Here is a 10,959-nt window from a genome sequence, read left to right on the forward strand (position 1 = left end):
TTTTTTAGCTGCACAGGAGCAGACAGGAGACACACAGTACTATATTTGAAATGTGGACTTTAGAACTATACGCTTGTTTTTAATTTAGACTCTGTGATAGAAATCCCTCATCCCTTAAATGTGAACACCAAACTCTAAAAATCAATTGTGATTACAGATAACCAACGTAAAGATGTCAGTGGGCTGATAGAATCCAGGCAAAGGTAAAGGTTTGGTTTCACAATTCAGGGGAGACGCTCCCACCACGACACCAAGCTCTATAAATTCCAGTGGCAATAAGAATTCACATAAACCAAAAAGACTTCACTCCCTACTCCCTATATAGTCCACTATATAGGGAGTTTGCCATGTTGTAGTGCTATACGAATGTATAGTGACATTTATGATACCCTATAAAGTGGACTCAAAGTATCCCAACATGCATTATGAAAGGTAGAGTAGGCTACATATGGTCCCTAACCGAGCACAATATAATGTTGCTCCGTGTCCGCTGGATGTTTAAATAGGCAACAGCTTTGTTGTAACAACTTTATAAGGTCATAATGTGTCAATAGTGTGTTTACAGCTTGTTGTAAGTGTCCAAGAAATCAATTCAATTTGGGAACTTCTTTCAATCTTAAAGCAATGGAGGAAGTGCTGCCTCCATTGCCTGCCTATGTTCAGGTCTTTACACACAAGTCATCGTAGACGAGTGCATGTGTGTGCTGCAAATGCTGTACTTTGCTGCAGATTCCATGCTGCTATAGCGATACGTTCCCCCCCCCCCCCCCCAAAAAGAAAGAATGAGAAACCGTTTGAACTGCTGGGTCACATCAGGGAAAACACATATAAAGAGAGGAAGTGAAGATACAAACACAAACGGTGTTAGTCATGTAGTGCTAAAGTTGCTGACCTTGTGCTCGTATATTTTCTCTCTCACACACACACACACACACACACACACACGGTTAGTCAGCCTTGGGTTAAGAATTGCTGACCCCGTCTTCGCACAAACACGCACGCCCACACACACACACACACGACTACAGTTAGTCATGTGTGGTGACATTAGCGGAGAGTTGCTGACCCTGTCTTCATTTATCTTCCAGGGTCTCGCTGCTCCGACAACAACCTGTCACTTCAATACTCCACTCGCTTCTCTCTTCCGCCGTCCATCCCCGCTATTGCCCCCCCAACACACACACACACACACACACACACACACACACACACACACACACACACACACACACACACACACACACACACACACACACACACACACACACACACACACACCCTTTCTTCTGTCTTCCATTTTGGTCTTTCTTTCTGCTCAGTCAAAAAAAAAAATGTACTTCACTCCTGCATCACAGATTGCTGTAAATTCATTTTAAGAGTGATTATGTAATTCTGCAGGTGTCGCGTCGAGAGAGGACTCCATTGATTTAGCATTGCACTCCTGTAACGTTGTCGGACTCTAAGAGCAAAGGAAAAAGTATCAAAATCAGAACTATTGTTTATAGGATTCCATGCATTCTTCTTCATAAAAAAATAAATATAACTCAAGTGCCATAAGTTGAGTTGGTCCATCCTCACTCCACGTTACAAACCCAACTCTGAGACATTGATGATGCTCAAAACGCCCCCAAAAGGACTTCGCTCTCCCTTTTCTGCAGACTTCAGAATTCACTCAGCCTTCTTACTCTCCTCTCTCTACCTTTTACCTGCTTCATTCAATCTCCTATTTTCTTCCCCCTCACATCTTGTCCATCTCCACCTCCCTCTCAGCCTCCCTCTTCCGTCGGGCTCTCAACTCCTTTCTGTGTATCTACGTGAGTTAATGTCCTGCCATCCTCCATCTCTCTCTCCGCCTACACACATACACACACACACAGACACACACACTCACTCACCACTTCACGTCTCAAGCACCTCTCCATGTACCAGGCTGCTGCTCGCTCTCTCTTTCACACCTCCTCTCCGTCCAACCTCATCACGTCTTTCATGTCGTCCTCATCCGTAAACAAATCGGTCCCATTTTTAAGTCCACAATATGTACATTTGACATAGTAAAAGATTACGGGTCGCTAATGGAAAGGGAGGTGTGCGCTTCTTTTTTTATAGAATTTAACCTAAACTGGTTGGTGACAAAAAGTAATTAGATGAGAGGATGACTGTTAATATGCAAATGCGAGGTGGCAAAATGCAGATTTAAAAGGCTCTGGTTAAACATGCAGCCGTGGCTTCGTTTCAGATTTAAAAAGCTCATTTTTATGTCATGGTATTTATAATTTCCAACGATGCATTTGAATAAAAAAAGTATATTATCCTTTCTTAAGCCGAGTCAGGGCGGTCTTTAATTTTCTGCTCTGACTTAAGTGCTACCCTGTAATATAAATGTGCAAGGCTGCACGACAGAAAGAGCAAATCAATACAAAAAAAGAATATTACCTGAAAAAGTGCCAGCTTTACTGCAAAAAGATAAAGGATCGATAGGAGCTATGCAGAAGGTGCTACAATGATTCATTGTCATGAAGTTAAGTGGGACTTTTTTAACACTTGAAGATAGAAAAACATGGATCTTGTTAATCTGTACAATCTCAGGAAGTTGCACACTTCGATGTTTGGTTTCAGTGACGTAACAATAGTTTGAAAAATAAATAAATATGTACAGCAGATTAAATCTTCATTGTCTTGGTCTTAATAAACCCGAATGATAACACAATGCACAATCCACCGACACACTCGCAAAAACACGCACCTGTGAAAATGTTCTGCTTTCAATCAAGCCAACAGGTGTTCACAGTGTGAATACATGTGTGAGTAATCGAGGCAGATCATTTGATGATGCATGTTTGCAACGTCTTCGTACGGCTGGAAGACATTGTTAGAGGCGATAATGAGCAAGATGAAGAGATGAAGAGAAGAGACTTCTACTGTCTGAGCAGGCTGGCATAATGCCATTGCTTCTTCAGCAATAGCATTCAATGTATTAACATTGTGTAAATTACCTCTCTATAGTTTTGATTGTTAGTGGCGGAGTCAGCCGTTGCAGCACTGAAATCAAATTGCTGTGCATGCAATCCAGTATTACTGTCACTCTCATAACGCCATGTGGGCTGCAAGTTACTGCTAATGCAAATCCAACATTATTTGATGTTTCACATTAAAGGCATCCAAGTAATCAACAAGAAACTTTTTTTTTGATAGCGGAGTAAGCACAAGTGTCGCCAAATCAACCAGGGCTGAAATCTCAAGGATTAGAACTTTACAGCCCTGGGCATGAGGCAGCGAGAATCAGAGATAATGAAAATCTCTTATCGTAAAGCAATACAAAAAGAAATGACACCACAACAATAAACAGTACTGACCGAAGGAAATGATCTGCCTGGAGAAACAGGAGCTGAATAAACCGGAACAACAATGTCCGTATCAAAAGTGATTTTGGAAAATGTTAAGTATAGCATGTGCCAGAGGGCCTGGAGGATAAAATGAAGGCAGACAACGCACATATTCACACCCACTGTAAAGCGCATTGCTCACACACACACACACACACAAACGTGCACACACAGACAGACACACAAGCTTTGCCCCGACCCGTTTATTGAAAGCAGTAAGAGCATTGACCATGGTTGTTGATTCATATCACATCAGCTGTGTTTTGCTGCTCTGCCTCCTTTGGCACCATGAATCACCACTCTCTCTTTCTCTCTCTCTCTCTCTCTCTCTCTCTCGCTCTCTCTCTCACACTCACACACACACACACACACACACAGTGCAGAAGGCTAATTTCTCAGCATGTAATGACATCTGATTCATCACATCTTCATGGGCTCTGCTAGCATTACTCCTTGCATTAGCCCGCCCCGCTTCTTCGTCTTTTCCTCCATCCAGCCATCTTTTCACGCTGCTAGCACTGCCATAACAAGTCACAAGACCTCATATTGAGAATAACTGAATTGAAACCCGAACGCTGTTTTTAGTGCGAATCACCTGTGACTCTCTGAGTAACGTGTGAGCTACAAAGACGTAGGTAGTGTTTTGTTTTTGTAATATCTCTTTGCCCTCCAGCTAAAGACATTTTTATGTAACCACGACATAGTGGTTGAAACCTGGATTTATACTCTCTGAAGACCACATGTATTGTTTTTCATTTCCTTGGTTTTACAGCACTGTTGTGTCTTTTGAAGGTACTGATCTCTCTGTCTGATTTCTCAGTTGCTCCATTGGGCGACTTTTGAGCTTTGAATCGTGGGAAGGGCGGCACCAGGCTGCCATTTGGAGGTTCCATTCCCAATGGACGGGAGTTAGAGTGCATTTTAAATGATCCCTTCGAAAAGCACAAATGGAAAATACGATAAGATAAGATGGAACTTTATAACGGAAATTGTTTTTGTTGTGCAATTGGTTGTCACTACATTTCAGACCAAAATTAACGCAGCTTGAGAACCTGGTACGTTTGTCAGTAAGACCAGGACTTTGCAGTCAGAGCCCTTCAACGCTGGAGTGACCTGCAGGAGGAGATCGGTGCGAGCTCTCTCTTTTTCGTCATTTCAATCGGAATATATCCAGAACATTGCATTCGCTCTTCCCCTCTCCATCACAATCTCCTCTCCATCTTCCCCGTCCCCATACGTCCCTCTATCTTCTAACCCCTCCGTCTCTTCATCCCTAACTTCTCCTATGACCCCTCCAATTCCTCGCTCCACTATCCATCTCTCCGTCCCTATTTCCCTCCATCTCTAACAAAGTTATTATCTCTCCTCCACAGATAGCGAAGGGGAACAAGATGAAGCCAGCGTGACTGATCTTGGTCATATCTTCAGTGTATGTATGTGTGTGTGTGTGTGTGTGTGTGTGTGTGTGTGTGTGTGTGTGTGTGTGTGCAGACGGTTCCCTGCAACTTTACTGGTGTTGAGCTGTGTGTGACAATTTGCTGGGTGCGAGTGTGTGCATGGTTATGTATGTGTGCGTGCGTGCGTGCGTGTGAATTTGTGACTGATCTTTGGCTGTAGCCGTGGAAGCTCTAGGCTGGGGGGGGGGGGGGGGGGGGGGTTTGGTGGTGGAAGTGGAGGGGGGAGGCAATGAGGCGGTGAGGCAAACCCAGGGGGGAGCAGTTATTGTGGGGGGGGGGGGGGGGGGGGGGGGGGAGCAGTGGCATTGGCTGCCTGTGGTAGAGCTCAAAGAGCTTGGTTACTTGAGTTGGACAAGATTAGAGAGATGAGGAGAGGAGGATGATGCAACAGAGAGAGGGGGGGGGAAGGGGGAGAGAAAAGGTAGTGAGAAAAATAAATGAAAGCGCTGAGATGAAACCCAGGAAAGGCACGGAGGAGATAACGAAAGAGGTGGAGAAAGAGAGGCAGCGCGCGAGTGTGGCTTCCGGGATTACAGCTATCGAGCGGCTGAAGAGCTGATGAGATGCGTAATTAAGCAGATTTAAGGGCGATAGCAAAACGCGCCCCACTGGGCCGTGGATACAGCTGTCCAAGCGTGTTAGAGAGTGCTGCGAAGGGCTGCACAGATTCCGGAGCACAGTGCAGATTTAAGGCGACCCAGTGGAACGAAAAGAAAGACATCAGGGATGCAGCCCAGTCCGTCCCCTTGCAAACGTATATACGAACGCCTCGCATGCATCAGTAAGCTTTCAGTTGTTGAAGTGTGCGTGCGTGGGCACTGGTCTGAAGAGGATTGTGAATGCAATCTGCAGGCAGACGGACAGCTGTCCACTTCATTCGCCGCATGTTACACATATAGAAATCCGATTACCCTGAAAGAGTCAGACATTTCAGACAGGTTCAAATATTCATAGGTGTGAGTAAATGCACCCCGTTGAGTCTAGACTTTCCTAGTTGAAGCTGCTTCAAAATGTTGCTCGAAAAGAGCACAGCACAGAGTCACAGTGCTTGCAAACGCATCCCACTAGAGCTGAGAGCAGCCACTGATGCACCTACTCTACTTTTATTGTGGGAGAAAGGCTAATCATTTCTGGGAGTAGTATTTAACTGCAAACACAACATTTAATATTCCAAATCAAATTTGTAAGCAGTTGGGAGACAGATTTTCCCCAAAATGTATTGAAACTAAACAAAATGCCTTTAGCAGTGTGTGTGTGTGTGTGTGTGTGTGTGTGTGTGTGTGTGTGTGTGGTCAGTACTCTGATGGTCACTCAATGTTTCTCCCTACAGGACTGAGCTCGTCATCGATCTGCCACGGAGCTCATCCATCACTCTTAGGTCAAACACACACTCCCTCCCTCACACACACTGCCACAGGGTTCATGGACATGACTGACCAAACAAAAAAACATCGATATTGGCAGAACACACACACACACACACACACACAGATATACAATCATGCATTTTGACAAAATCTGCATAGTAAATACAGTACTGGTGTATGTTGGTGGCACACACACAGCACTGCATGTATAGATATTTTGTCATATGATGCACAGAAAGTCGAATCAAGCGCACAATGGTTACGACTGCGGGAGAGAGTATAATGTATAATCCCACAGCCTTTTGGTAACAACTTTATTCCTATATACCCTTTTTGTTCTCGTCCTCAAAAAACACTTCTTTGAAAACACTTCCTCTTTTTGTCATGTGGCCGCACGGAAGACAATTCATCTGCCCTCGAATAACTTAAAGAACAAGAGAAGGTGAAGTGAAGTTCATGAGTAGAGAGTAAAGGACTCTTGCTGTTCTCTTGCCCCCAGAAGAGTCTGGCTCCTTCAGTTGCAGCACACAAATATCACCACAGAATACCAAGTCAGTCTGTGTTAATGTTTTCCTGCCTAAAGCAAGAAAACTTTTCCACTCTCTTCATTTCCCTTCATGACTAATTTTGTCTGTGCTTTAACGTTTTGTTTTTTTAAAAATCTTCGACGAGGAAATCTAACCCTTTAAAATACTGTTGTGTGTTCTTCTGTATGAGGCTAAGGGCCTGCGGCCAAAGTTCTCACTTTCCTCTCTTTCCATCCCATCATCGGCATGCTGCATGAACATGTGAACGTTTGTGTGGGCGAGGATATCAGCCAAATGGGGTTAAAAGGGTTTTAATGGGCTGTGACATAAAAACAAGAGAAGATGAAGCATGATATGATGAGGCTTGTGTGTGTGTGTGTGTGTGTGTGTGTGTGTGTGTGTGTGTGTGTGTGTGTGAGACAGCTTGTTATGTGAATGCATGCAAGGGTACTTTTTTTAAGAGGTGAGTAGGCCAGGGGCATGAAAATCAGAGAACTCTGGAGGTGGAAATTAATATGTTGGAGTACTTATCTGAGGATGAATAAGCCTGATTTTAGTCAGTAGCAGTGGTGGGCATGCATATATATATATATATATATATATATATATATATATATATATATATACACGTGTGTGAGTGTGAGGAAATGTGTTTGTCGCTAATCAACTAGCATAAACAAATATACAAAGCAACTGTGTGTTTTGACTGAAATGCATTGTGTGTATTTCTTGAAGTCTTGAAGTATTTCTTGGCGCATTGCCGGACCACTCATAAAAGCATTGCTCCACAGCACTACTAGTGGTCACAAACTCCACAGGGTTCCTAGTTGTCTCTGGGGATGCATGTTATGGAAGAGCACAATTGAAAGCACTGTAGTTATTTAACAGTCAAATCGAGGCCGTTGAAAAGCGAGTTACCCAAAACAACACCCCCTGTCCATCAGCAGGTTTTACTAGGACACAGGCGTACAGACTGGCAGTGACCAAACTGAACAGGACTCAAGTCACATCTGTGACAAAGGCTGGCCAACAGGAGGCAAATGAAATCATATGCGAGTCTGTGATGTTGAAGAGTTTATCATCACATCACATCCCGCTCATCCCCCGGGCTTGTTTTACATGGATGACGCAAGTTTGTCTCGCTTCCCTTCCCCTTTCTTTCCGCTCGTCCTCACCCATTTCTCCCCCCGTTTCATTTGCTCTCCTGTTTTCCTCCTCCTCGCCTCCCGCCGCTCTCCTCTCCCACAATCCTTGTTTGTTTTTACACATAATCCCTCACTCTACCTTCTCCTGTTACTCAAATCCCTCTGTATCAAAACCTTTTCCATTCCTCTTTTCTCTGTCCGTCTTTCTGCCTTTTATCAAATCCTCTCTCCACCCCTCCCTCTGTCTGTCTTGCCCTCTCTCTCGTGTGACAAATAACAGCAATGTTAATAAAAAGGCAAAAGAAAATCCCCTTGTCACAGAGAGCTTAGAGAAAAGAGAGAGGGAGAGTGCAGGACAGATGCAATTTGCTCATCTATAGGAGGAGGAGAATGGAGGGAGAAAAGGGGGAGAGGAAAAGAGGGAGAAAGGAAAATACACTAATAATTGGAAGCTGCATTAAACCCTCCTGATCTCTCTCGTATATATCCCTGACTAAAGTAAGCACACACACACACACACACACACCGTGTACCTGTCAATACGCACGCACACTTAATTTCTTCATGTCACACTCACTTTCCCTCTCTGTCTGCACAAATACTCTGTCCGTTAAACACTCTTATCTTTATCTTTTCACACACTCAGTGTCACCCACGCTCGTCATGCTATACAATGATGAGAACTTTGGTACCCCATTAGTCACCGTGGTAACAGCATAGGGCCAATCAAACATTTTCCACACTCTCGTGCTCGTTGTTGCCACCTTTTCAGTTTCTATAAATGGACTGTGTCTATTTTCCTCGGATTCTCTCCCCCCCCAGGCTTCACCTGCGAAATGTCACAGAAAGAGACACAAAACCACCACAAAGAGACGCAAAACAACCACAAAGAGACGCAAAACAACCACAAGGAGATGCAAGATGACCACAAACAGATGTAAAACAACTATGAAGAGATCATAGAAAAATACTAAAAGACTGTAACAAGATTCAAAGAGGCAAAACGACCATAAAAAAGGTACAAACTTACTATAATGAGATGTAAAAAAAAACACAAAAAGGTAAATGATAACCTGAAGTTATGGAAAACAACCGCAAAGAGACTCAAGGAAGCAAAATGACCACGACAACGTACACAATTACTACAAAGAGAATATAGAAAGAAAAGAATACAGATATCACTGCCATTTTTCTAAATAAAATAAAAATAAAATAAAAATTCTTCTGACATACGTTTCGTTGTGTCAGAAGAATCCAACAAAACTGCATCTGTAAAAATAGTTTACAAATATTTAAGGAAGAAAAATAAGCTGAAACTAGTTGATTGATTGGCAGGAAATTTGTGTGCAACTATTCTGATAATTGATCGGTTTATAGCATATATATATATATTCGATACATGAAACTCACTAGCTAATGAAGTCGATGTTCAGCTACAGTGTGATACAGTGATGTACAATAATGTGGCGCTAATGCTGAACAATGAGTTGGACAGCACTTATCTTAAGTGCAATATGAAAGGAGCAAATCAGTGTTATATTCAAATGAAAGAAGGGATCATTAGACCAGAAAAAAAAAAAACGGAATGAGAGAAGGGAGCAGAGACTGAAGAGCCTCTGCTGCTGTGGCGTTACCACAGTGATTAATGGGATGGGAAAGTTATCATCATTATGAGAATGAAATGAGTGGGTGATGCACTCAGTGTGTGTGTGTGTGTGTGTGTGTGTGTGTGTGTGTGTGTGTGTGTCGGCCAGATGGGAGAAATCAGAGAGCAATGTTAGCGGATTATTGATATGGATTATTCATTAACTAAATCAATTAGATCAATTAGACCGTTAAATTGAGATTAAAACAACAAGCTGACGCAAACAGACGTACACACACTGGATTTTGATCCTTTTTGGTAGCATGAAAGGTCAAAGCGGCTTTGAGACGTACAATTCACATTTTCAATTTGACTTGGGGTGTAAAGATCAGTGGTTCAAGTCACTGAAAAGGGTATGGATCAGGGATTCTAATGAAAAAACTGTTGAACTGTTTTATTTGATTTCTGTTGTGCCCACTTTCTCTTTCTCTCGTTCCCTATTTTCCCCCTAAAAACCCTCCCAAGTGCAGAGATCCAAGAGAAGCATCTGCGCTCGCAATCTGCCCGGACCTGCTGATAAAACCAGTGAAAGCGTCGCTGCTGTAATTTTGAGTGTGAGGGTAGAGCTCTGTTCATGTGTGTGAGAGGCTGTGTGGGTGTGTGAGTGCGTGGGCATATGACAGTGTGGGATGTCAGAGTGAGAGGAGAGGAGAGGGAGCTCAACAATTAAACACACACACACACACACACACACACAGGTTGTACACTGTGAAGTGGTCGGAATGAACCTTTACTGCCATTATGAGGAAGAGAATAGTCACCGTTCCTGCCAGGCTGAATAGCTGCCGGTTGGCTTAGGCTGTAACACACACACACACACACACATCAGTTTTTATCCTCTTCACATGCACAGGCACAAACAATGACTATTAAATGGAAATGATTGTGGATGGCCCTTTACCGTCTGCGCTGTAATGACTCGGACAGTTGAGTAATGAGGTTGGCGAGACGTTAAACAGGTACAATTAGCGCAGGAACACACATTCACACACGCACACATTCACTGCAGCACAGGCTCAGCCACAGATGAGTAAGGTTGGCGGTTTAATCCAGTTGGAGGACAGACGGCAAGGCCAGAAAGAAAGAAAGGGACAAAGACGACGAGAGGGGGGAGAAAAGAAAGCAAGAGGGGAGAAAACAGCAAGAGGGAGATAGATTTAGATTGGGAGGGGGACATTTTCGGGACTTGGCAGCGAATCAATTCACGACATTACCAGCAGCGACACCAAAGAGGCCTGGTAATCACCAGTTAAATAGACCGTGTTACCTCAAGGTCACACACCTACTCACACACACTCAGGAATGAATCTAGACAGCAGTGTGAAAAGATCGTAGACATGGCACTATTTCACATGAATTCACTCTCTTCAGATTCATCCTTGAATGTTCATCTTTTAAATTATGTCAACAAGCTCACACCTGACTTTATTGACTG

This window comes from Pholis gunnellus (assembly GCF_910591455.1).
Source record: "Pholis gunnellus genome assembly, chromosome: 23".
Taxonomy (NCBI): domain Eukaryota; kingdom Metazoa; phylum Chordata; class Actinopteri; order Perciformes; family Pholidae; genus Pholis; species Pholis gunnellus.